General features: G+C 42.4%; 1 protein-coding gene across 2 annotated transcripts in view; it reads right to left on the bottom strand.

The window, feature by feature from the left end:
- The window catches only part of AKT3 (AKT serine/threonine kinase 3), a 211,931-nt gene that overhangs the window by 163,788 nt on the left and 20,147 nt on the right, over window positions 1-27,996 (bottom strand). The window lies entirely within an intron of this gene.

Raw genomic sequence — 27,996 nt, 5'->3', positions numbered from 1 at the left:
TTCAGAAAGGGGTATTCAAGCACAAAGTAGACTGAACCTATGCTTTCAACTCCTGAAAATGTGTTTCCTCTCTCCCCCAATCCCTGGATGTAAAATCTGGGGCCGTACAAATCCAGTCATCCCAACATTTTCCCCCACATCGGCCCCTACTTGAAAAGAAAAGTAATAATTTCTTCACTTGCAAGTTTATCATTAAAGAGAGAAATAGCGACGTTAATGTAATAAAGAATGACAAGCTTCCGAAGCAGGATTCTCAGTCACCGAGTGTTCTTCTCCAGCTATTTTCGGGATGGAGGCACTGCTCCCAGCTGTATAGCCCGATCCTCACAGCCTGGCCTTCCCATCACTCCGGAGACCGCCGACATCCTCCATAGATCCCTCTTCTGCTGCGATCAGCAGAACTTAACTAGTAACTTAATTGTGACATCCAATTAAGGGCTCTGAATCTCACAGAAGTCAATCAGTCGATCATGAACCCTGGAGTTATTAAAAGCATTGGCAGTGGAGATGACAGGAATGATTAGAAGCTGTGGAACCAGAAATGCTGGAGGGTGACAGCATTCCTCAGCCTTGCCGCCACCCACAGACCTGCTCAGCCCTAGGATCTGTGCTCTGGGGAGACGCAGGAAAGGAGCACAGCAGCTTCTCACCGCAGCGCATCCCTGCTACCGAAACGCTCATGGAAGCTGCAAGGAAGAGGAAAGGAAGGCAGGCAAGGGGTGGGGGCATCCATGTAAGAACTGATGTGAGAACATAGTACAATGCAACAGGCATCACACAGATGACATGAAGACACTGAGAAGTGAGGGGCACAGAATGAAAGCACTGTAGGATTAGGGTGGACTGAAAATGGTTGGTGCTGGAGCGGCTGATATGGAAGGACTGGCGGCCACCCCCTCACCCCCACGTCAGGCCTCTGACGCTAAATAATGAAGGAACTGACAAGGTGATTTCCATGTTTCAAACCCAATTCCACACTACAGAAACGGCCAGCTACCTAACACAACATTTAACCGAGAAATTAAAACAACTGGAAAAATGAAGATCTAGAAAAAAAATCTGCTGAAGTGAATGGAGTCTCCAAAGTCTAGAGTTTCAGAAATAAATGTTGCACACCCATAGGGCTTTTTTTTTTTTTTTTTAAGTCAACTACATCTACAAGGTCTGTTAAGGAAAACTAGTCCCCAGCCCCCTCTCCAACATTTCCTTTCCCAAAAACTTCCTTTAGTTAGTCATTCTGGAATTTATCTTCATAGCTCTAAGTGATGTAATGTGTTTGTATTATTGCTTCTTAAAAGGTCAGCTGACGGTATTATCTAGTGATTGTCTGGTGATGGAGTTTAAGATTGAGCTGGTTCCTAGTTCTTCCACCCTCCACACTGTCCACTCCCACTGTCTAAATACTTTCGCTAGCTCACTATTTAAGCTTAAATCCTCATGACCACATAGGACATTCAGAGCTGAGTCAAGTAGTAAACAATAATCACCTTTTTTTTTCTGCATAACATTTTCTCTTCCTTAGAATTAATAGTTGCCTAATTTCTCATTTACTTAATTTTTTAAAAATATGTTTTTATTGATTTTTTGAGGGAGAGGGAGAGGGAGAAAGAGATAGAAACAATGATGAGAGAGAGAATCATTGATCGGCTGCCTCCTAAATGCCCCCTACTGGGGATCGAGCCTGCAACCCAGGCATGTGCCCTGACCAGGAATCGAATCAGCAACCTCTTGGTTCATAGGTCGACACTCAAACACTGAGCCACACCAGGCGGGCTACTTAGTTTTTTTATGTAGTTATTCCTATATATTCATCTACTATATATTTATCCCTAATTAACCCCAGACTCTCCAACCTGACAAAATCTCTTTGAATGTATTCATTCACATCAGATTTTGAGCAACTTTATCTTCCTGAAGAAGTCTCCCTGTCTTCTGGCTCCAGTCTGGACGGGGCACCCTGGGCCAGCGGGAAAGCGACCATTCTGGGCGTTCCTTCCACCCTCTGCTGCCTCTGGACCCTTCTTTCTTCTCTCCAAGGTCTTCCCCTTTCCTGATATATTCCCTTGTTGTGGTGGAGTTCCTTCCTTAGCTTCCTGAGGGTTTGTGGGGAATAAATTTTTTAGACATTGTCTCTCTGAAAATATCTTCAATTTACCCTCAAGTTTGAGTCATAGTTTAGATATCATCTTTCTTGAGCATTTTATAGGCACTGCTGCTCCACTGCCTTCCTGCTTCTAAGACTGCTGAGCATTCTAAAGGCCCTGATTCCTGTATATGTGGGTCTAGTGCTTACACTGCACAATGTGTGCCTTACTATGGGTCTCTCATCAATCACTGCACAGAGCCTCTGATGGGCCCTTTCAATCTAAAAAAAACCCACAAGCATGTCCTTCAGTTCTATGTTTCTTCATTTATTTCATTAATGACTTTTATCTCCTCTGTTTCTTCCAATTTCTTTCTAAAAATCTAGAATTCTGATGTTGGAAACTTCTGGGTCAGTCTTCTAATTTTCCAAGTTTTTTCTCTCCTATTTTCTCTTTTACTGAGCCTCCTGGGAGATGTTCCTACTTTATCTTCTAGCCTCTCCAAAAATATTGTTCGGTCTTCTTTTCAAAGTATGTTTATGATATACTCAATTTGGTAAAATATATATATATACACACACACACACACACACACACACACACACACACACACACATATATATATATCCTACCTAATAAAATGATAATATGCAAATTACCATCACTCCGCTACGCCTACGATTGGGCCGTTGGGAGGCTGGGGGCGGGACTCGGGGTGGCCGATTGGGCTGGCGGGGGGCGGGGACTCATGCCAACGGCCGGCGCTGCGGGAGGACCCATGGGGCTAGCGGAAGGCGCCGGTGGCAGAACTCAGGGTGGCTGACTGCGTGGCTGCCGGCACCAGTTTTCTGCCAGCACCAGTTTTCCTCTGGCCACCCGCCGGCGGCGCTGGAGGAACTCAGGGTGGCCGATCGCACTGGCGGGAGGCGCTCCGATCGGCGGGTGGCCAGAGGAAACGGCGCTGGAGGAACTCGGGATGGCCGATCACGCTGGCGGGAGGCGCTCCGATCGGTGGGTGGCCAGAGGAAAACTGGTGCTGGTGGAAAACTGGTGCCAGCAGCCAGGTGAAGGAAGGTCTTTTGCATGAAACTTCGTGCAACGGGCTTCTAGTATATATATATTAGCATAGTATAATTTATAAGTTCTGGAATAGATCGATACTTTGATAGTTCTCTCCTTAATACTATTCACTAAAGAAAAGAAGTTATGGCAAGAAATTCCGTAAACTAGCCACATTTAAACGCATTTAACCTTTATTTCATAAGCACTACAACAAAGGCCGGATAATGACAAGGGTGATCATGTCAGCTAACATTTACTAAGTCATTACTACATGCCAACTATTTCCCTGCACTATTAGTAAATCTCACACGAACACCATTAACTTGCCCAAGATCATAGCGCTGGGAAGAGACAGAGCCAGAATTAAAATCCAGGCTTGTGTGACGTCAGAGCCCAAGCTCCTGAGCACGCTGACAACCTGCCTGAGTTCACAAAGCCCTCCCCTTCCTGGGCACAGGTTTCTCGTCTCCCCTGCACTTCCACGGCCATGAGACCGAGATCCAGCTGATGAAATATGACTGAGGAGGAGCCACGCTTGGGCCTGGGCCACTACAAACCTGCCAGCTGCACTGGGTGTTCAAGCCTCCGTGCCTAGAAAGGGGTCCAGCAGAATCAAACAGAAGAGCTGCGAGTAGAATTGCTTTGGAAGGCCTGGTTAGTCCGCCTTGAGACAGGCCGAATTTGAGAAAGCAGGTGCCATTTTTCATATTAACTAGTAATCTCCATTTCCAATGTACTAATTCAAGCGAAGGTTCTAAGCCCCTCACCCAACCCTAGGAAGGATGACGAAGCATAAACAGATTCTGCAGCAAATGCTAAACTTTCGAGACAGCATTCAGAGGTATGGGTTAGATAAACATGTTACATTAGTCCAATGTTTCCCACAGAGTGTTCCACGGCACATTACTCATCCTCTTCCAGCACACGCCATTGCCCCCCTCCCCCCACCTGCCCCTCCCCTCAGAGCCCACCCCGTAAGTTTCCAAAGAATTCTGGACAATCATACAAAGTATAATTGCTTTTGAAAATTTCACAACGTACACTTTTGAGAACCCTATACCAAAGAAACCTTCTATTTTGTTCAGTCCAATTATTTCCAAAGCTTATACAATGACCAAAGTCTATTTTGGGGAACACCTAACTATTTATGGGGTGCGCTTTGGGAAATGGTACACAGATGGTAAGGACAGAGCATGTTTCTTATTAATCTTTGCATATTCACGACACCTCCCTTGGTACAAAACACACAGGAAACAATGTATGCTGAACACACAAGTAGTTTGGGGTTTATGTATTAGTAAAAGCCCCATATTTTGGTCATTTCCTAAAAACTATCCCAAAATCCCAACCATCATCCTTGGTTTCTTAAAAAATTTCTTTAGCCTGGCCGGTGTGGCTCAGTTGTTGAGCATGGAACCATAAACCAAGAGGTCATGGTTCGATTCCCGGTCAGGGCACATGCCCAGGTTGCAGGCTGGATGCCCAGTAGGGGGCGTGCAGGAGGCAGCCAGTCAATGATTCTCTCTCATCATTGATGCTTCTCTCTCTCCCTCTCCCTTCCTCTCTGAAATCAATAAAAACATATTTACATTTTTCCTTTATATACTTCATAAAACCTCTATCATAATTCATAGTATGTGAGTCTATCTCTTACCCCAACACCACTGCATATAAACACAAAATCGAGGCCACGCTCAAAATGAAACACACCTGAAGATGCCTCTGACGCATAACAAGAGTCGTGACTCAAAACAGAGCAGGAAGTAAAAGGGCTTGTAAACGCTGTGACGTTCTGTGACAGCTACTCTCGCAGTCCAGTAGCAGTCAGAGCACTGGACGAGAAGCTTATCATTAAGACAAGAATTAAAATAAGAAAAAGGAAAGGAGACCGTGACATCTCAGGTGAGCCTGAGTAAGGGGAGTCACTCATTCCAGGCCCTCCCTGGACAGGGAGGAAGGAGAGGAAGAAAAACAGGCTGCCTCAGAGATGGGAGGTAGAACAAGCTGTGCCCCCCTCAGGCACTCGGTAGCTTTGGGCCAAATGAATCAACATGTTTATCTGTTAATACAGCTGAGCTCACGCTAAAATGTTCTGCACTTGAAAGGAAATGAACTTTTTTTAAAACATGGAACCAGTAAAAATTAGAAAGTTTGGGGGGTTTTGTTTTAGCATATTAGTTAAGCTCTTTGTTTATGGAGACCCAAAATCATAGCATCCATCTTGCATTGTGTCAAAATGTTTATTCCAACCTGAAGAAGATTTAAGGAAACGCGAGCTCTGAAGCATTTGATCTGAGGGTCAAGGACAGTCTGACTTCTTAGTTCTGCCAGCAATTTTTAAAAGTTGCTTCCTGTGCTAGGGAATGTTCACTGTTCTTGCACAAACAATAATAAAAGTCATTTATACAACCACCTTGATTATTCTTTCCTTGTGAATTCACTGTTTGGTAACAGCAAAGGCTGTATAAGTATTTTGTGCTTTTATTTAACAGTATATTTCTACTTTTTAAATATTTGTAGGGAAACTTATTACTTTTTAAATATTTGTAGGGAAATTTATTTATTTATTCAAAATATATGTTTTGAATGTCAACTATGTGCCAGACAGTATAGATGAAAGTCAACAAAAGAGATGGCCACTGCCCTGTGAGAGCTGGGAAGATGAAACCAGAAGTATGTGGTTTACGGGAAAGCTACCTGTAAACAAAGAACGGGATCTAGCCTGGGGCAGAGAGGGCAATCTCAGGTAGTGACAAGGGAGCGGAGATTAGCATAACAAGCATTAACCCATGATCTAAAACTCGAACACCCCAGATCATCCCGGGAATAAGAATGCCCACAACTGTTGGAAGGAAGAAGGTTGTAAGGACATTTGTAAAATTCGTATGACTTTGAAAATAAAGGTTATCTCTTTAGGAAGAAAAGCAATGGCCACACCTGGTATATTTCCACTCAAAAATGGGCTTCATAGCTAGCACTGTTCTCCAATGAAAAGGCCAGCTGTTAGTCTAGCAATGTCCAATCACCTCGAGTCCTCCAACACATTTAACTGAGTTTATCACAATCACTGTATCCCAAGCCTCAACACCCCCTAAAACCCAGGTCCAAAAAGGTATCTTCAGGCTCACAGGTCACAGGAGCATCTAATGTTAGTGCAGAAACACACTTTCGCTTTGCAAATCAGGAATGAGACCCAAAGTGGGGAAGTAACATAAACTACACCATTCATCTGGTCGGAGCTACTAGACTCTAATTTTCCGAGTCCCATTCCGACGCTCTTTCTGCAGCATTACAATAGCAAGTGTAGCGATGCCAGAGGAAGACATGAATTGCACATCAGTAAGGCAAAACTTAAAGACACAGGTATTCCATTTCAAAAATGCTCCCTATCTTCAGTTGGCCCGCACTTCTCTGAAGTCCTAGAAAAAATAGCGTTCCCTCTTAATACATTCAGTAAGGTGAAAGTGAAGGAAACTAACATTTATTGACCCCACAGGGCCCAAGGAGGGAGGCTGAGTGCTTTATCTATTTTAATTTCATGTAATCAGGTTACCCTCTGAGTTAGATATCATTTATCTCATTTTACTGAGACTCAGAAATACTGAATTATGTATCCAAGGGTACATAGCAGAAAGATGGCAGGCATGACTGGAATTCAAGTCTGTCTGACTCTAACCCATAGAGCCACCTCGTAGGAAAATATTACACAAAGCAGTTAAACGTACAGAGAACTCATCAATGCCTATTTCACTGCTGGTGGAAAGCCTTTTAAAGTTAGGCTGGGAATAGAATAAGCATTTATCACATTACTTCAAAAGGAAGTCACAAGTTTTTTTACACTGACGATGCTATAAATTTTATTTATTTTAATTACATTTATGGGGGTGACATTGGTTAATAAGATTACACAGGTTTGTTATATAAAGACTGAATCGTGGTCTCCTGAGACCACAGGTGGGTGGTGCAGGGTGTCGCCTATCTACAGGGGTGAGTAGGGAGAGAACCCAAGGCTTCCACCTGGTGCTTAGAGATGTCCCAGCCACTCCCCTTTCAGCTCCCCTTCTGGCCCTTCCATTCCTGAGCGCCTGGTGCCCCGGATGCTGGGCCTCTTGGGAGCTTCAGGACACAGTATTATCTTCCTCCAGGTCCGTGACTTCCCTCTCTAAATCAGCTCCTGCCTGTCCATTTTTGTTTTCCTTTATTGTTTTTTTAGAGAGAGGAAGGGAGAGGGATAGAGATAGAAACATCGATGAGAGTGAAACATCATCAATCGGCTGCCTCCTGCACGCCCCCTCCTGGGGATTGAGCCCACAACCCTGGCATGTGCCCTCACTGGGAATCAAACCAGTGACCTCTTGGTTCCTGGATAGACATTCAACCGCTGAGCCACACTGGCCGGGCCCATCTGCTTTTTTATTTCAAAGAAGGATAGCCCTTTCTGTCTCCTGTTGTGACCTCATTCAGAAGGGGACGGGGAGTGATTGTTTTGTGGGCTCAGAGCTTTAGCTCCGCAAGAGGGATGGCAGTGATGGCTGCACAGCCAAAATGTACTCAATGCTACCAACAGGGTACTTAAAATGGTAAAGTTTCTGTAAGGCATATTTTACCACCAATTTTTAAAATAAAATTTAGAATGAAGGTTTAGAACATAAGTCACTTCCTCAAAGGTTTCTTCCAAGACCATCCCATGCAGAGCTATAGCTCTCCTGGCCAGGGCATCCCAGGGTTTACTGCCGCCGTAGCACTTAGTATATGAAATTACCCTTTTATTTCATTACTTGCTTGTTATCTCTGTCCTCCGATTAGAGAAAAAAATCAAAATCGCCCAATTCTACTTTATACAACTTAGAAGTTCAGTCCTTTTAGCTCCTGCCCTCTGCCTTACTTCCTTTACATGTCCGCATTCTCCAACTTCTAACCTCGCCCTTCACCCTTTAGGCGTGTTCACTGAGTGATCACTGCACCAAAACTGCATAATGGGTAGGAGCGAGCCCTTAGGACCAGGGGTGGGTGCCTGTGTTTGAATCCTGACCCCATTACTTACTGGCTGTGCAAACTTCATCCTTAACCTCTCTGTGCTCAGCTGACCCATCTGTAAAACAGAAGGATAAAACAGCACCAAGCGTACAGGATGGTTGTGAGGACCGAGTTAGAATGCTGCCTGGAGCATAATAAGTGATCCCAAAGTGTCAGCTAAAGGGGTCCGTATAATTTATCATCCAAACCAGGGCACTTGTGAGACTTAAAAGAGACTATTAATAACCACACTGAAACAACAGGCATAAACCAGGACTGTCCTAGGCATTATCCAATTGGTGTAGGGCCGTGGTCGGCAAAATGCAGCTCGCTAGCCACATGCAGCTCTTTGGCCCCTTGAGTGTGGCTCTTCCACAAAATACCACGGCCTGGGCGAGTCTATTTTGAAGAAGTGGCATTAGAAGAAGTTTAAGTTTAAAAAATTTGGCTCTCAAAAGAAATTTCAATCGTTGTACTGTTGATATTTGGCTCTGTTGACTAATGAGTTTGCCGACCACTGGTGTAGGGAAAACCATAAAGTGTTGTTGATACGCTACCATTTCTGTCCTATAAATATCATATAGTTAACATTGTTCACTTCCAGTCAAAGAAACCTACTAATATACTAGTATTTCTGAAAGTAAATTCAGTGGAGAAAACAAAGAGTTAAATAAGTTAAAAAAGACTCAGAAACACCAAATTAAACAAAGTTAGACAATTTAGGGTGGGTACCATCTACACTACCCAATAGTCAATGGTACACTAATCTGTTTTCATGGACTTCATAGGTTCAAATACTATTTGCAACTACAAAGTTATTATGAAAGAAAATTAAACGAGCCACTGGCTTATTTTTTACTAGGAAGTGTGTTGCCTACCTGTGCTCACTGCTCTTTTTCTCAGTACCTAGCCCGTAATGAGTACCAAGTAAGTGTGTGGTGAATGAAGGCATACTAAAACACATTCGCATGGAAAATGGTTTCAGGAACTAAATCAAGAGCAGAGAGAAAATGAAATTCTCATTTGGGAATGTGATTGAGTTTTTTCAGTTTTTGTGAGTTTTTTTGTTGCTGTTTGGGGGGGATTATTTTGACATAAGGTTCCATTAGAATCCTTGGATAAAAACTGTACTTATTTTCCATCGATGAACTCTTGACTAAATGTGGCTTGGTGATCATGAGGAAAAAAAATACTCCTAGAAGATAAAGAACCGTGTGTGTGTGTGTGTGTGTGTGTGTGTGTGTGTGGAAAATACTATGCGAAAAGGCTTACGCACTTTATTGCCCTTGATCTTCACAGTAATCTGCAGTGAGATCTGGCTGATTGTAGGAATCTTGTTAGATCCAAGTCCATAGTTCATTTCCAAATGGATGGTGAAGATTTTCTGTTTTGTAAGTTTGTGGACCTCTTTTTTGCTGGTGTAATTTACCTTTTACCGGGTATATTCCAACATAATCCACTACGAAGATAACTACTGGCAAGGTGTTAGATTTGGGTTTGAATTCATACCACTAAGTGCCCAGATCCCGTGACGAAACGGCCCTCATGACTCTGTGCCACATGGCCTCCAGGGAGGCATGCCAGAGGCACAATGCAGAGCTGTGATAAGGTGCATTTATAACTATACACTTGTAACTTACAGTCATCTTCCGAGCTAGAATTTGTCAGAAAAGAAATAATGGAAGAAATAAATTATCATGTAACAAAAATAATTGCAAATATCAAATTTTGGAGCTGGAAGGAACTTGATGAATATTGATTACAGTAAAATTGTATGAGCATAAATCCTTAAACTTTATTGCAGGTGTAATATTATTATTGCCGCTCTGTACATGAAGAGACAAGGTTTACAAAAAAATCTTATAAGAAGCTACAGGCAGCAAAATGACAAACATTTGTCGTAGCAATATCTTTACCGATACAGCTCCTAGGGCAATGGAGACTAAGGAGAAAATAAACAAATGGACTACATCAAAATAAAAAGCTTCTGCACAGCAAAAGAAACCATCAACAGAACAACAAGAAAGCCCACTGCATGGGAGAACATATTTGACAATGTTATCTCCGATAAGGGTTTAATCTCCAAAATTTATAGGGAACTCAAACAACTTAACAAAAGGAAGATAAACAATCCAATCAAAAAATGGGGAAAGGACCTAAAGAGACACTTTTCAAAAGAAGACATACAGAAAGCCAAGAGACATTTGAAAACATGCTCAAAGTCACTAATCATCCGAGAGATGAAATCAAAACAACAATGAGATACCCTCTCACACCTGTCAGAATGGCTATCATCAACAAATCAAAAAAACGACAAGTGCTGGCGAGGATGTGGAGAAAAAGGAACCCTCGTGCACTGCTGGTGGGAATGCAGACTGGTGCAGCTACTGTGGAGAACAGTATGGAGTTTCCTCAAAAAACTAAAAATGGAACTCCCATTTGACCCAGTGATCCCACTTCTAGGGATATATCCCAAGAAATCAGAAACACTGATCAGAAAGGATATATGCACCCCTATGTTCACAGCAGCACAATTCACCATAGCTAAGATTTGGAAACAGCCTAAGTGCCCATCAGCAGATGAGTGGATTAGGAAACTGTGGTACATCTACACAATGGAATACTACGCTGCTGTAAAAAGGAAGAAATCCTTAACATTTGCAACAGCATGGATGGAACTGGAGAGCATTATGCTAAGTGAAATAAGCCAGAGAAAGGTAAATTATCAACTCATTTGTGGTATAATGAACAACATAAATTGATGAACAAAAACAGAACCAGAGTCATAGAAGCATTGAACAGACTATCCAACCTATGAGGGGAGGTGGGTGGGTGAGGGGATAAGAGATCAACCAAAGGACTAGTATGCATGCATATGAGCATACCCAATGGACACAGACAGTAGGGGGTGAGGGCATGTGCTGGGGGGTGGGAGCGGCCAGGGAGAGGTCAATGGGGGGAAAAGGAGACTTATGTAATATTTTAAACAATACAGAATTAAAATAAAAAAGAGAGAGAGACAAGGTTTAGCAATTTGTCCAAGTTCACACTGCTGGTGAGTAGAGGAGGTAGAATTCAAACCCAAATCTAACTCCAAAACTAAGATCATTAATTTTCTTGACAGTATGCTAAGATTCCCTTTCTGAAATATTTTCCTGTAACCCAAATTACCCTATTAAAATAGCAGAAATTCTGAGCTAGACAAGATCTCTAGTCCACCTACCTATGTTACAGGCCCGGGGATGTCAAACAGTATTAGGTCTTGGTTAACACATCTGGTTACTAAGAGAGTTAAGGTTAAAAGGCAGGACTCCTGCTACACCCACAGCCAGTTCTCTTCACCATCACAAAGCACCAATGCTGAGCAAGTGGAATTATCACCGCCATCACTTCTCAAGCACCTAACAGGAGCCTAGACTATATCGAGAACTCTGCGTAATTATCTGGAATCTTCCCAACAATCTTGAAAGTCTAGATCTGTTTCACTCCAATGCCAGCTACACTTTCTCTTCCATCATGCTATTTTCATAATCCTAACTAGGTACCCAGGGGGAGAGGGAGAGAGAGAGAGAGAGAGAGAGAAAGGGCGGGGGGAGGGAGTGTATGTGTATGTGCATGTGTGTGTGTGTGTGTGTGCGCGTATGTGTGTGTGTAGTGATGGTGGTTTTGTTTCTGTTTGTTTTTGCTACTACTGAAATCGACCCAGGTACAGTTGCTCCATCTTTGTGAAGGCCAAGTCCATTGTGGTATGCAGCATGGAAAACACTTTCACCAATAGCAAAGAAAAGGCTTTTACAATATCTTTGTGAACTCATAAAATAAAGAAGCTGTTAAGACTCATACTATAAGCCATCAAAGGCTGATTCTTCCCAAGACTTCTCGATTTGGTAGGGAACAAATACACACTCCCATACACACACACACACACATACTCCCATACACACACACACACATACACACATACACACACACACATACACACATACACACATACACACACACACATATACACACACATACACACATACACACACATACACACATACACACACACATACACACATACACACATACACACATACACACACATACACACATACACACATACACACATACACACATACACACACACATACACACACATACACACATACACACACACACATACACACATACACACACATACACACATACACACACACATACACACATACACACACATACACACATACACACACACACATACACACATACACACATACACACACACATACACACATACACACATACACACATACACACACACATACACACATACTCCCATACACACATACACACATACACACACATACACACACATACACACACATACACACACACATACACACATACACACACACATACACACACACACATACACACACACACACACACACACATACATGAGACTGAAGGAAATGGGCCGCCAGGTGCCTCCTGGAAGAACTGACCACAGAACCGGCCCTAGACGAGCCGAGGAGGCAGCAGCCCTGGCCACAGGCCTCAGCAGGGACGGGAACAGGACACAGACGGAACCTGCTCTGGTATTTACTACACGGCTGGTGGGAACGAGACCGCCGTCCTCCGGGACCGTGAGTCACGACGCGGCGGGGCTGCCAGGACCCACAGGCCGGCCTCCGCGCAGAGGCCGCGGGAAAACGCAGGCGTCGCCCAGAAACAGCAGGATGCGAGGAGAGCACGCTAGACAGGAGTCCCTCTGGATTCTTCACTTAGATCCTGAAATAAACCCACCCCTGCTTCCAGCCTCATTGCTCCTCACTGCCTCAGCTCGTGTGGGGTTCTTGTTGCTTCACATTTCAAGAGTCCTGACTAATTACCCTCATGGAGAAAAGCCCTCAGTAAAAAATAACATAAAAAAATAAAAATAAAAAGATATATATTTACACACACACACATATAGTGCTTTAGATCCATAATTTTATCTATATAAAATGCAGCTTAAATTTATATACTAACTAAACTTCTAAAATTAAACCCAGTCATACATTTAGTACTCCTAAATGAGGTGATTATAAATCTTTATGTATTAACAATTGCACTTTAAAACATTAATAAGAGTATTTGGTGGTCGATATTTTCTCCGTATTACAGTTTTTCTGATGGTGGGAAAACTGTCATATAAAGAAAACAGCATGATGGAAGAGAAAGTGTCGCTGGAGTGGAACAGAGCTGGACTTATAGGATGTTTGGGCAGATGTAAGATAATGTGTCCACTCCCTTACCCTTTAGCCTTCTGTCCCGCCCCCTCCAAGGACAGATCACGCTGGGTGGGTGGTTACTTCCTCCATTCATGCTCCTCAGATACATAAATAGAAGAGGAAGTCTCAGACCAAGCTGATCTGGCTCTCTCCAAGTTCAAGTTCGGAGGGCAGAATGGCCATCATCTGGCCCCTCCTTCCCTCTTCTCTTCCTTACTAATCTTTCCTTCTCTCGGGCCCTCACGCACAGTTCCTTCCCTCGGGACTAACTGGAAGTCTGCCTCTCCTCCTTCCCAAGACAACCCCTCTCCTAGGACCTCATCTATCCCAACCGTGTCCCATCAATTCTCCTTTCTCGGCCGTCTGGAGAATCCCGTCCCACAACACCTCCCCTCTGCCATCACACTCCGTACAGACCGGGTTTTCCCTAAAGAAAAAACCTTCCCGGGCCAGGCTGTCCCCATTCTACTCCTGCCCTCCTTTTCACCACCAAATTCTTCAAACAAATGGTTTTACATATGACACTTCATCCTCTCCTTCCCCAGAAACACGCTTCCACCGCCCCCCACCCCCAAATCACTGCGGCTGAAGCCACGACATTCTTCTATTGTCAAATCCAACGGCCTGTTTTCGGTTTTCACTTCCTTTGTACACGCGGTTGGATGACATGAACTCTCCTCTTGTAAAGCCTCTTGTCCACTGGTCCTAATGACATTCCTATTTTAGCTTTCTTCCTTCCTAATAAACGACTCCTGTTGTATTTCCCTCAAGGTCTCCTTTTCCTCTCCTTCCCCAATTGTTAGTAGAGGGGGGTGTTTCTCAGGTTCATTCTTCAGTCCACTGCTCGTCTTTCCACATACTTTTTCTGAAAAATTGTATCTCACATTCAAGTTTCAACAGTGTTATTCTCCTGTTAATTTTTTTTTTTACACACACACACACACACACACACACCCAGGAGGGTGAGTAACCATTCCTATGATCGGCTCCCAAATCAGGGCCACTCCTAAATTTCCTGAAAATGCATCAGCAGGCTCTCCAAAACCATGGCACACACAATCTCACATCTGGACACCTTGGCCCATCTTCCCCTGGCTGGAGTCCCCTTCCATTCCCAATCTAAAACCTTCCCAGCAGACTCACATGCCACTTCCCTCGGCGCGGCGTTTCCTGCCCACGCCCATCTGCCCAGCAACATGAACTCCTGGTTCTCTCCTCTATAAGCCAGGGCACCGAGTACGTAGCATTTGCATGATTTCGTGTCATACACATTCCTGTGTTTTTCATCTCACTCGATAAGCATGTTTCAAGGGCAATAAGTACCGTATTTTCCGGCGTATAAGACGACTTTTTAACCCAGGAAAATCATCTATACGCCCAGTCGTCTTATACTCCGGAAAATACGGTATGTTTCATTCTTTTGTTTCCTCGGTTGCTATAATAATGTGGTAGACACTTGGTATTTATTGGCAAGAATGCTTGAGAGACTCAAGTTCACAATGTTAGTGACATCTTAAGGCTCTTTATGTACCTACACTGCTGTGCCCACGTCAAATCCAACATGGTAGCTTTCTGAACACTGAAAGCATTACTGACCAACCAGTCATTGGGTGAACGCTTTTCCTGCTGTACAAATTCTCCCATTTGTCATGGGTGTCTTATCTTCTCAACTAGCTCAGCACTGGAGGCTACCACTGGCAATGTTAAGTGCACTATGCCATCCAGGGCAATGCCTTGTGTGTGAGCAGGTGTTCCATCAACGCGGCAGGACTTCAATGAGCCTCTTGTAGGAATGCTAAAAATTATCTCATAGGTCTGTTATTAACTTCGCTTTTTTTTTTTTAAACTTCTGTGTTTAAAATTAAATCAAAATTTTTCAAAATGCTTCATTAAGGAAAACAAACACCCGTGGAACTCAGACAATAAACGCCTTCAAATGGACAGTTCAAAACAACAGTGGCTTCTTTCGGTAACTTCCCTGAAATTCACAAGGTAAACACTCAGTCAGGCAAGCATCATCAATGAGAGTTGAAAACCAAAGTGAAAGGCTGCTGGAAACTATGACTCCACAGACTTGTAAGTGGGACAATTACATCTTTCTAGTGAAGAGATCCAAAAATCACCTTCTTGATCAAGTGCACTTCATCTCTGCAGTATTCTCACCAAAAAAAAGGGTTCAACGTGAATCTGATGATGAAGGAAAATTAAACAGATGTGGGACATTCCATAAGGCCAAAACCTTGATGCATAAAATCTTCAAAGATTTTTGAATCAATATTATGAAAAGCAATAAAATGTCAGATTTTGATTATTTCAGAATAAAATGGGCTGGAGATGTAAGAAATATACTGTATGTATCCTGGGTTTTTAAAACGTTATTAAAAAAATGTTTGGACTACCATATTAGATGTGATTATTGAATGTGGTCATTTAGTTGTGTTAATGGTACTATAGTTATGAATACCTTATCTTGGAAATTCAGGCTAAAGGAACTTAGGGGTGGAGTAATATCTGCAACTTCCTTTCAAATGGTTCAAGCAAAAATACATCAATAAAAGTAGAATCGTAACTGTGAGTGGATGGATATGTTAATTAGCTTGACTGTGGTAATCACTTCACAATGTATACGTGTATCAAAACATGCTGTACACCCCAAATCTGTACAATTTTATCTATCAGGTGTACCTGAATAAAGTGGTGGAAGGAAGTGTACACAAAACAAATGTGACAAAACACTGTAAGGATGTTTATGTGCTCAGTAACCACATTTACGTTTTGTTTTTCTGCTTATTTAACATTTTCAAAATAAAAAGAAGCAAAAGTAACTTCCTCTTCTTTCCATTCAGTTTTAAGGTAAATTAATTGATATGAGCCAAGTACAGACAAGAGCCCTACAGTATGTGACATTGACTTCTTTTAAACACTTTTAGACAATAAGTTAACCTCTCAGAGTAAGTAAACATAACTTCATTTACTAAGAAACAAGTCTAAGTATTAAGTTAAAAAGTAGAAAAAGTCCTTCCCCATTTTACACATAAAACATTAGTTCTTTTTTTTTTAGAGAGACAGAGTTAAAGAGAAAAGGAAAGACAGAGAGAAACATGGATGTGAGAGAAACACTGCAATTGGTTGCCTCCTGCACGTGCCCTGACCAGGTCTCCAGCAGGAACCTGCAACACATGCCCTTGACTGGAATCGAACCCGGGACCCTTCGGTCCACAGGCCAACGCTCTATCCACTGAGCCAAACCGGCTAGGGCATAAACCAGTAGTTCTTAGCAGTAATTATTGGTCAGATAACTCCTTTCTCCAGTGTTTGATTGCATATACACTTATGAATATTCTTGAGTTTACATCTTTTTCCAATGACATACAGTCATCCCACGAGTCTAACAGTTCAAGACCTTTGAAATCAGGGGTCTTATTTTCCCTCTGTGTTAATGTTCTCCCCCAACCCCACTGCCTGTCATCTTGGCAGTTTTCTTTCAGCCTTCCAATTTACACTTAATCGTTACTGCGTTAGTTACCTTTCACTGCACAACGATCGCCATAGAACTCAGGGCTATAGAACAACAATAAACCTTTATCATCTCACCGCTCCTGTGGGTCAGGAACTCAAGACCAACATGTGGAAGGCCCGGGGAAGCGACTTCAGCGCTGCTGCCCAGAGAGCGGGAAAGCAGGAGGTGGGCGGAAGTCACTGGCTCGTAGCAATTCTGAAATCCCGTGCAACACAGGCAACTCCCAATGAGAATTAGGCCTGGTGCTGCCCTCTGGGCTCTAGCTTCTGTTTTCTGAGCCATGAAGGTAGCTCACGTTTGAAGCTACGGAGTATTAATAGCATCTTTCCTGCCTGGAGAGGTTCAGAGATGCAGAGACCACTTTTCCTTGTACTGTCCCTGTCCCTTTCAGTCCAATTCAATCCTCGTTAAAAGAAAAAGAGAGAGAAAATAAAGAAAAAAACGTTGTGGGTCTCCTGTGAATCTTAGGGTTCACTCCATAATAAAGGCCACACCCAAAAATCTCTCCAAGACAAGTCCCCCTGCTCCTAGAAGCTCTGCTGAGACTGTGGAGGGACAACTCTCTAATGTTCCTAGAACCCATGTTGTTTGACTAGAGTTCTTTGAGGGGGAGATTTCCCAGGTCGTCAAGGATTTTAAAGCTTCACCTGTAGACCGTGTTTTCCTGAGAATGTCCTGGATTTTATCTTTCCCGGAATCTAGTTCTTCATTTTAGCAACACGGGTCACATGAAGAGGCTAGGATTGTCAGACTCCACAGTCCTTGCTCCTTTTGGTTTACCAGTACTTCCTTTAGCTGATCTCTCTCCTCTTGCATCTACCTAATAAAAGAGTAGCATGCTAATTGACCGTACCTTTGCAAAACCCACCAGCCAATCAGGAGTGAGTATGCAAGTTAACCCAACAAAGATGTTGGGTTAATTTGCATATGCAGGCGCTGAGCAGCTGGGGGCGGAGCGGCATTCCGCACCACCCCAGCCGCTCTGGGCCTCTGGGCAGTGTGGGAAGGTGGAAAGGCGGCTCCTGGCCAGAGCGGAAAGGCAGCAGCGGCCAGAGCGAAGGCGGTGCCGGCAGCCAGGGAAAGGAAGGCCCATTCTTGCACGAATCTTCATGCATCGGGCTTCTAGTCTCATATATAAGCAGCAAGAAGGAACCAGGAGTATCGTCAACATTCTGCTGATAAATCTCCTTCGCCAGATCACCTAGTTCACTGTGTACATTTTCATGCTTCCATGTTATTGCAGATGACAGAGTTGCTAAACTTTCTGCCACTACAGAACAAAGATTCCTTCCCCAATTCTCCAGTAACATCCTTCTCACTTTTCTTTAAGCTCTCACCCACAGCCTTCCCAAAGGCCGTGAAACTTCTACTAACAGACTACTTAAGGCTCTTCGGGCTTCCAATGATGCCTCAAAATCTTCCAGCTTGTAGTCTGAAGTATAAAACACTGGCATCCCAGGTCCTTGCTAGAAATATTAACTGTTTGAAAGCCCAGTTTTTTCAAAAGCCGGGTTGAAAGTAATACCTTTTCAATTTCCTAAATTATCTCCTACTATTTTCTTACTTGAAAAAATATTCTAAATGTTATGCTAGGAATAAGTCAGGCATGGAAGACTGGACAATAAGTACTGTGATCTTCCCATTTTACTGGCATCTACTTTGAGATGTTTTTAAGAACATTCCAGCAGTATACGTGTATTTCATTAGCATTTCAACAGGCGTTAAAGACTTACTATGTGTTGGGCATTAGAGTGGCAAAGATGAACAAGAAAACTAGGATGTAGAATTGAGGGCAGGTGAAATTTTTATCACTCCCCTAACTTTTCCAGGATGTCAACCCTGCCTAATCTGTACTCCCAAAGCACTCTATTTTTTAATAACAACAGTAATGACAGCTAATATTTATGAAGCGCTTACTATGTGCCTGGTATAATTCTAAGCCTTTCACATAATTTAACTCAGTCTTTACAATCATCCTCAGGAGGTAAGTAAAACTATCATCATCTCCACTTTACAGATGAGGAAATGGACATCTTAAATAGTGTTTACCCTCATTAGACTGTGGATCCCATGACAACAGGTGACCTGTTTCTGCATCCTCATGTCCTCCCCAGTCTATGGCGCATATTTTTCTATAATTAAAGAAACTAGTTTATCCAAGTACTAGAAATGAGCATGGACAATTTCTCTCTCCTCAAGAGCACAAGGTGATAGGTAACAACCCTTCCTGGACGCAGGAAAAATGGCTGGGGCTAAGTAAATACCTGTAAAAACCTACATAAGATAAAAGTTTATCGATTCATTGATAAACACAACTATTAAGACCTATACTTTTATAAGCAAGTCTAATTTGATAGTAATATATTTTAGCAGTCATGTGTAGAAAACAATTGTAGTCAATGAAAAACTATGCATCCTCCTTACATTCCCCTTGCTAAATGTTATATTCTAGCTCTATTCATTGTCTTTGAGCTACTCTGCAACTCCTTGGAAGTTGTAGGTAATTGACTGATTTATAGATTCTTCTCTATCCAGTAGTGATTTTAATAAACATTCTCCTGTGCAAAACCCAGTTTTGTCCTCATTTGCAACTCATTTCAACATTCTTTTACTGCATTTTTTTGCTCTTTTGACTTTTCCTTTGAATCCTTAGAATATCTATCTGGTTCACTCATATCGTGCAAGTAAAATAAAAATTTTAACAAGTGTTCATTAAAAATAAAGTCAGTGACAGAGAAGTAAAAGATTACAGGGTAATACCCATTAAAATACGTGGAAGAAAAACCAAATAAATATAAGACCTAATACTTTGGACGATATCATTTGGGTATTTTTAACTGACCCGGTATTATTTGGGTTGCTCTATTGGATTCATCACTACAAAACCTGTGATGGCCAATTTCATTGCACATTTATTTAAAAACAAACATGAAAACCTTCCCATAATTGATACACTACAAACGCATCATCCTCAGATCACAGGGGAGAAACTGAAATTTGGATTCTGCAAAGAGATTCAAGTTCAATTGGGGATCATTGTACAAACATACCCCCTAATTCACTCTCTCTTCAGAATACCAAACTATCTTTTTTTTTCTCAAAGAAGCAGTACAAGTTTAGAACTCCTGGGACCAGACAAATAAGCTGCATCTTAGAACAACCTCCACGGGGGCTAACTTTTAGAGAAAGCCTGCATGCCGGATTTCCAAGCTGCCCTCTAGCCAGGCTGTGTCTCCTGCAAATCCGATTGGAAGCTGAAGTACAAACATCAGGACTACAGATATCAAAACTCTTGGTGGCAGACGCTGTCGGTTGACTAACACGATATTAGTTCCCAGTTCCCTTTCCCATTGCCCCTCCTCTACAAAGACTGAAAGCCAGCTGCTGGCCTCCTCACTACGGGGACACAGAACCCAGTTCTACAGGACAGGACATAAAAGGAGTTCTGATAGCGCGCGGCCGGGAGAGCGGCTGCTGTCCTAATACAGGGGACCCCGCGGCTGACACCGGCCCCCTCCCATTTGCTTGCCTCGAACAGCAATGGAATACTTGTTAGTCCAGCCATGGAGAAAGCTTGAAGCAGCAAGTGTAAGAATGCAAAAGCCAACAAGGTGAAGGCGAAGAAGCAGGAATAGGGAGCTGGCATCTCTGATGCCTTTACCCTTATCTCCTAAACGACCAGCAACTGCCCACCTTTACCCTCCTGCAGGGGAAAAAAATAAAGCTGTTTTTGTTTGTTGCTGTTGGCTGGATTTTCTGTTATTTTTAGCAGAATGCCTGCCTTACTAATACACTTACAAACTTGTAAGGGAATATGGTGTACATTTCCTCTAATTTTTAAAAAAAGTTATAGTACTTGTACAAATAAAGAAGTCATACTGATGCCAAATAAGTGACAAATTACTATATCTAGGAGGTCCCAAGTGTTTTCCCTTAATAATATTTTTCTGGTTATCAAAGTAACATATTCACTTTATAACAAAATACGGAAAAATATACTGAAGAAAACAACTCATTCCCCAGAGATAATCACTTTTAATATTTTGGTATATATAAAACTATGCTTTTTTTATTTTTATAAATTGGGATTGTGCAGGATACACTTTAGTAAGTGATATATCCACCAAGTAATAATTCAGTAACATATGAAAGGATGTAAGACTTAAAAGTGCCTCTTCCACCACACACACACACACACACACACACACACACCATCCCACTTCTCAAAAATAACCACTTTTAATGCTTTTGGCATTAGGACTCTGTTTCTTAATATATCATCTGACTTCTCACTATGAAGGTGAGGAATTGAGTTCCCCTTTACCCTTCTTCCCAATTTTTATTACTTTTATTTTCATTTTCAGTTTTTCTAGTGGTTGATATTATGATGTTAGAAAAACACACGTAAGCCTCTATTTCTTGACCCAGGAATTTTAGATAGAATGCCTTAGCTTTTAACTTTGCAAGATAAGGAAATTAGTGTTCTTTGTTGTTGTTGTTTTTGTTTGTTTTTGTTTTTTGTCTTTTTTGAAAGAAAATTAGTGTTACGGCAAACATTTTTAGTCATAAAGTTCAACCACAGGATTACAATGTGACTGTCATTTGGTCTTCTCCAATCCTGAGTGAGAGAGAAAAAAATGTGTGTACTTGCTGCTTCAGCACCAATACATTTAATTTAAGAGAAAGTGTGGAAGATGGAAGAAGTATCGTAACAAAGAGCAAATACAGAAAACAGCTAATGAGCTTGCAAACCCTGTGAGAAACGGAAATACATTGTCACAAACGTGAATTGTTAAGTTCTACAAGATGAAGCCCCGCATTCAGGCCAGACAACGGGAAAGGAAGACTGATTATGACACGGGTCTTCTCGAAGGAGCAGCAGCCCCGTGCCAACATGGAGGCCAAAGGTGCTGAAGAGGTGACTGACCACGGAGCCCCCGTGAGCACCAATGATCTCTCAGAAATGGAAAGCATCAGCAGGGTAGGAAGAAAAAGCTACTGAAAAGGGCAAGCAGCCTTGTTGTTTTTATAGACGGAAATAATAGATGAGCCTAAATATTAAGTATTAGTAAACTTGTTATCAAATTTAGCAATCTACACTAATAAAAGAGAAATATGCAAATTGACCGTCACTTTGCAATGCCCACCAGCCAATCAGGAGTGAGTATGCAAATTAACCTCCTTGCCTCCGTGGAGACTGACAGCAGAGACGAGGCAGCTCCCAGCACGGCCTCAGCGACCTGGGAGCAGTGAAGCACAGCCTTCAGGCAGCACCCAGCATGGCCTGCTTGGCCGTCGCCACGGTGTGGAGCAGGCAGGCACCCCAGAGAGCAGAGAACCACGGGGAGCGGGCCTAAGCCATCAGTAGGACATCCCCTGAGGGCTCCCGGATTGGAGAGGGTTCAGGTCAGGCTGAGGGACACCCTTCCCCACCATGCACAAATTTCATGCACCGGGCCTCTAATCTATAATAATAAAAGGGTGATATGCTAATTAGACCAGACCTCATTCCGGACATCCTTCCTGACCAAACCAGGGCCAGAGGGAAGCCAGCCCAGGTCCCGGGCGCCTGCAGGTGGCCAGAGGAGGGAAACAGCCTGGGTCCTGGGTGCCAGAGGGAAGCCAGTGCCAGCAGCCAGGGGAAGGAAGGCCTACTTTTGCACGAATTTTCATGCATCGGGCCTCTAATATTCTATAAGATTACTGAATAATAGCAGCTATTGTTTAACTATTTAGTATGTCCCACGCACTGTGATAAGAGCTAATCAAACATTCTGATCGTTGAGTCTTACACCCATATAAAATAGACATTATCATGTCCATTTTACAGATGAGAAATTGAAGGCGTACTGAGATTAAGTATTTTGCCCACAGTCACTAATAAATGGCAACGCTAAGACTTGAAGTTGAGTCCCATCCTTTTAACCTCTGGGCAAAACTGATGGTCTCTTGAGTACTTCAGTACAAGCAAAGTAGATGAATGGGAAGACTAGACTTACTAAAAGCAAGTTACAAAAACTAGTGCCACAGCACACACACGTCTCTAAGACATGTTGTAAAGAGTTTATGATGCCATGTATGTAAAGTGAGACAAAGCAAAAACATCCAAATGTTTACACAGAACCAAGTGTAAAAGGATCATTTCTTCAATTATCCCTCCTCCTGTATCCCGCCCGATGGAGTTCTTGAGTCCCGATCTCTTGACAAGAGGCAAATACTACTTCTGGTTTGGCAAGCATCTTTCTGGTTGTGAAATATTTAAGGGAAATCTGGGTTTTGTTTGGCACAGCGCACGTAACCGAGGTTACTTCTGAGAAGGAAAGTGGGAGTGAAGGAAGTCAATCAGACTCTAGGTACTGCTTGAATCTTTTACAGAAGGACTTTTATAGGTAACAAAATTGTAGATTTTGTAGATAACTTAGATAACACACTTTTTTTGAGTTCTAATGATGCTCAAAGAAAACAGGGCAAGGAGGACCTCAATGGCCCCTTAGAAGGGTAAAGTTTGATGGATTAGACTGCATAGCAACGTAAAGCTTTTCTAAAAATATTTTTATTGATTTCAGAGAGGAAGGGAGAAGGAGAGAGATAGAAACATCAATGATCACAGAGAATCACTGATCGGCTGCCTCCTGCACGCCCCACTCTGGGGATCGAGCCTGTAACCTGGGCATGTGCCCTTGACCAGAATCAAACCCAGGACCCTTTAGTCTGCAGGCCGACACTCTATCCACTGAGCCAAACCAGCTAGGGCACAACTTAAAGCTTTTACATGACAAAACATACCTACCATAAATTTCAAAGGTATATTCAAGCCAGGAGAAATATGTACAACAACAACAAAAAAGTAATAAAACAATGGTACTGGAAATACACAAAAAGCTCTTACAGAGAAATAAGAACATATAAAATTTACAAACCTGACAAAAGACATAAGCCTCATATATAAAAATTGAGTAAGGACAAAAGCAAGCAGTTCATTGGACTTTAAAAAATGGCTTAAAAGCATTAATGCAAAGTTAAACCTCGGTAACAAAGATAATGTGAAATAAAACAGCAAAATAATGGCCAAAACTAACAAGGATAACACCCAGTGATGGCTATGGTATGACAAAGCGGAAACTAGTCACAAAGGCGTTTCAGAATGTCACTGCAGCCTCTGGGCCACAAACTGGAGTCCATACGTGACCCTGTAGGTGAGACGGAGGAGTGACGGCCCCTTCGCCTGCAGTGACACCGTGGGAGCTGACAGCGACGCTCTCCCCTGCAGGGACCGTCTGCAGCGCTGTGCTTGCTGCGGGCATCCCATTCTGAGAGAAATGCTGACAAACTGCGATGTTCACACCGGAGGGCACCGAGATTATGTGTGAGAGGGCTGGACACCCTGTCATACAATAAACAAACTAAAGAAAAGAGAATATTTTGCTTCAAAGGAGGATTTTAGGGAAGACATCAGAGCAATCTTTTTTTTATTATTAAAATAGTTGTTCTTTTTTTTTTAAATATATTTTTTTATTGATTTCAGAGAGGAAGGGAGAGGGAGAGATAGAAATACCAATGATGAAAGAGAATCATTGATCGGCCGCCTCCTGCACGCCCCCCACCGGGGATCGAGCCCATAACCCAGGCATGTGCCCTTGACCGGAATTGAATCCGGGGGGACCCTACAGTCTGCAGGCTGATGCTCTATCCACTGAGCCAAACCGGCTAGGGCACAGCAATCTTGAAATACCTGAAAGCCTCTATGACATGGAAAACTATTTGTTTATATTGCACCGCACTGCCCTCACCGAAACCCTATCCTAGATGTAGGCCACTTCCGGAACTGTGTTCCTGGCCATGCCTCTGCTCCCCCAAGTCTAGTTCCTTGCCCTGAAATCTGTGATATAGAGTTGTTTGAACTTCTAGAACTTTCTTCCTCCCCCTCATTCATTCATCAAAGACTGATTAAGAGCACACTACATTCAAGGAACTGGGAGACCCCTGGGGGAAAGAAATGCAGATGTAGTAGACACAGTGTTCCTGTCCTCAGGGAGTTTGCAAGGGAGAAGCAGAAAAAATGGATCTATTTAGTAACCAGCCGATCTGAAGCCACAAGGAAGCAAAGGCATGGAAGTGAGGTCATATTCTAGACAAGAGAAATCATTCTAACTTTGAGACTACAATAAAAAAAAAATGTTGAGAGGACATTGGAACCTGGCCTTGAAGGACATAAAGATTTTCACTGACAAAGGCAAAGGAAAAAAATATATGCCAAGCAATAAAACTGGCGTAAGCAAAAACATACATAAAGGAAGATATAGTGGTAGGTGCATGATCATTATCACATGAGCATGAAACAAATTCACAATCATAGTTGGAGATTTTACCCCTCTCAGTAACTGATAGAACTAAAAGCAAAAAGAGCAAAGATATGGAAGAGATGACGTGCTATCAACCACCTTAACCAGTTTACTGCCACGATATTGTGAATTTAATTGAAAAAGGTCCGCCGCTGGTGCCTATAGACGCTTATGGCGTACAAATGGTTAACCACGCATTTATAAAACTACACCCACAACAGCTTAAAGTCAAGGTGATCAAATGGTGGACCATTAAAAAGTATCACAAAAAATTTCAGAGTATCTTCTGTAATTATAATCTAATATAATATAGAAATCATTAACACTAAGATATCTAAAAACCCTTATATATTGGAAGTTAAACAATACTTTTCTAAATAACTCAAGGTTCAAAGGAATCACAAGGAAAGTTAGGAAACATTTACACTAAATGACAATGAAAATACAATATTATCAAAACTTGTGAGACACAGTTAAGCAGTGAAGTAAGATAAATCCATAGTTTTAAATTCTTATGCTTATCTAAAAGAAAAAAGTAATATTTTTATCTTAAGAAACCAGAAAATGACAAGCAAATTAAAATAATTAAGAGCACATGCAATAAAATAGAAAACAAAGGACAAAGAAAATAAAGCAAAAATGTGGTTCTTTGAAAGAATATTACCTAATAATAGACAAACATGTAAATTGACCGTACCTCTGCTATGCCAACAGCCAATCAGGCGTGAGTATGCAAATTAACCCAACAAAGATGGCGGGTTAATTTGCATATGCATGCAGGGAGTGGCCAGAAGGGATGGGACGCCTGCTATGAGGGGGCGGGGGATGGCGGAGGGAGCTACAGGAGCGGTGCTTCCTGGGAGCAAGGACTTGCAGGCTCCCGGGCGGCCGGGAGCGAAGCCAGGGGAAGGAAGGCCTAGTCTTGCACGAATATCGTGCAACGGGCCTCTAGTAAAATATATAAACACCTAGCAAGACAGTTCAAAGAAAAAGAGAGAACAACACTTATGAGAATTTAATAAGGGGATTATCATTATAGATCCTGCAGATATTAAGAACAACCTTATGTCTAACAAATCAAAAACTGGAATGAAATGGACAAATTCCTTAAAAAACACAACTTACCCAATCCAACCCAAGATGAAACAGAAAATCTGAATAGCCCTATATCTATTAAATAAATGGAATTACTTATCAAAATTCTTCAACCCAGCTGGCTTCACTGATGCATTTATCAAACATGTAAGGAGGAAATAAAACCCACCTTATGCAAATTCCTTCAGAAAGGAGGAGGGGAAACTTCCTATTACAATCTATTTTATGAGTCTAGCATAACCAGTATACCAAAACCTTAAATGAACTATATTCTCATAAAGAGGGAGGGCGAGGGGGAGGAGGAGGGGGGAAAAGGCTCCTTCATAAAACATTAGCAAATCAAAACTGGTAATATATAAACCCCGTCATGACCAAATGGGATTGATTCCAGCAATGAAAGTAACACACCACATTAGCAGAATGAAAAAATGGAAGTCAAGTGGTCATGTCAATAGATATGGAAAATCTTTTGAAAACATTGAACACTCATTCATGATTAAAAAAAACAAAACAACAAAAAAAAACTCTCAGCAAACTAGGACAGGAAAGGAATTTCTCCACCCGATAAAGGGCAGCCATGGAAAACCTACAGCTAATACGACACTTGGTGTAAAGTAAGTGCTTTCCCCGTAAGACGAGAAATAAGGCCACAATGTCGACTCGCATAATTTTACTCAACATTGCACTCGAGGTCCTAACCAGTGAGTGAACCGGACAAATCAAGTAGAAGCACAAGGACTGGAAAGGAAGGAGTGGAGCGGAGGCTCTTTGCAGATGACTAGACCATCTGCATAGAAAAGTTTAAAAGTAACTTGAATAAGAATTGGGCAAGGTGTCCGATACAGTCAACATACCAAACTCGACTGTTGATTGGGAAGGAGTGCGTGTGTGGGTGTGGGGGTGTGTGGGGGTGTGGGTGGGTGTGTGGGTGGGTGTGTGGGTATGTGGAGGTGTGGGGGTGTGGGGGTGTGGGTATGTGGGTGGGTGGGTGTGTCTAGCAGCAACCGTGGAATTCTGTAACTCTAGAATGCATGTGAAAGCTATCATTTGAGGGTTCTCTGCATTTGGCTTACTTTCAAAACAAAGCAATTGAAACTATAAGAGAAAAACAAATTTCACAATGTAAATACATCAAATCTCAGAGTTTTAAATGTCATTACCAACAAATTTAATTTTTCTACGTTTCTTCTCCACTTACAACATCAATAGTCAAAGGGAGCCCTAGCTGGTTTGGCTCAGTGGATAGAGCGTCGGCCTGTGGACTGAAGGGTCCCGGGTTCGATTCCGGTCAAGGGCACGTACCTCAGTTGCAGGCTCAATCCCTGGCCCTGGTCAGGGCACGTGTGGGAGGCAACCAATCCATGTGTCTCCCTCACCTCGATGTTTCTCTCTGTCTTTCCCTCTCTCTTCCACTCTCCCTAAAAATCAATGGAAAAATATCCTCGAGTGAGGATTACCAAAAAAAAAATAAAATAGTCAAAGTGAGCTTCTCTAATGTATCACGTGGTTATAGGGTCACTACCACAGCCCTACTCTCTATGGAAAACGCTTGCTGCCGAGTAGTAAACAGGAAATCATATGGTCATTTTCTTTTTCCTTAATCATTTCATAATTTGTTT

This window comes from Cnephaeus nilssonii (genome assembly GCF_951640355.1).
Source record: "Cnephaeus nilssonii genome assembly, chromosome: 23".
NCBI lineage: Eukaryota > Metazoa > Chordata > Mammalia > Chiroptera > Vespertilionidae > Cnephaeus > Cnephaeus nilssonii.
The sequence above is the reverse complement of the archived record's forward strand: the minus strand, read 5'-3'. Positions and strand labels throughout refer to the sequence as shown.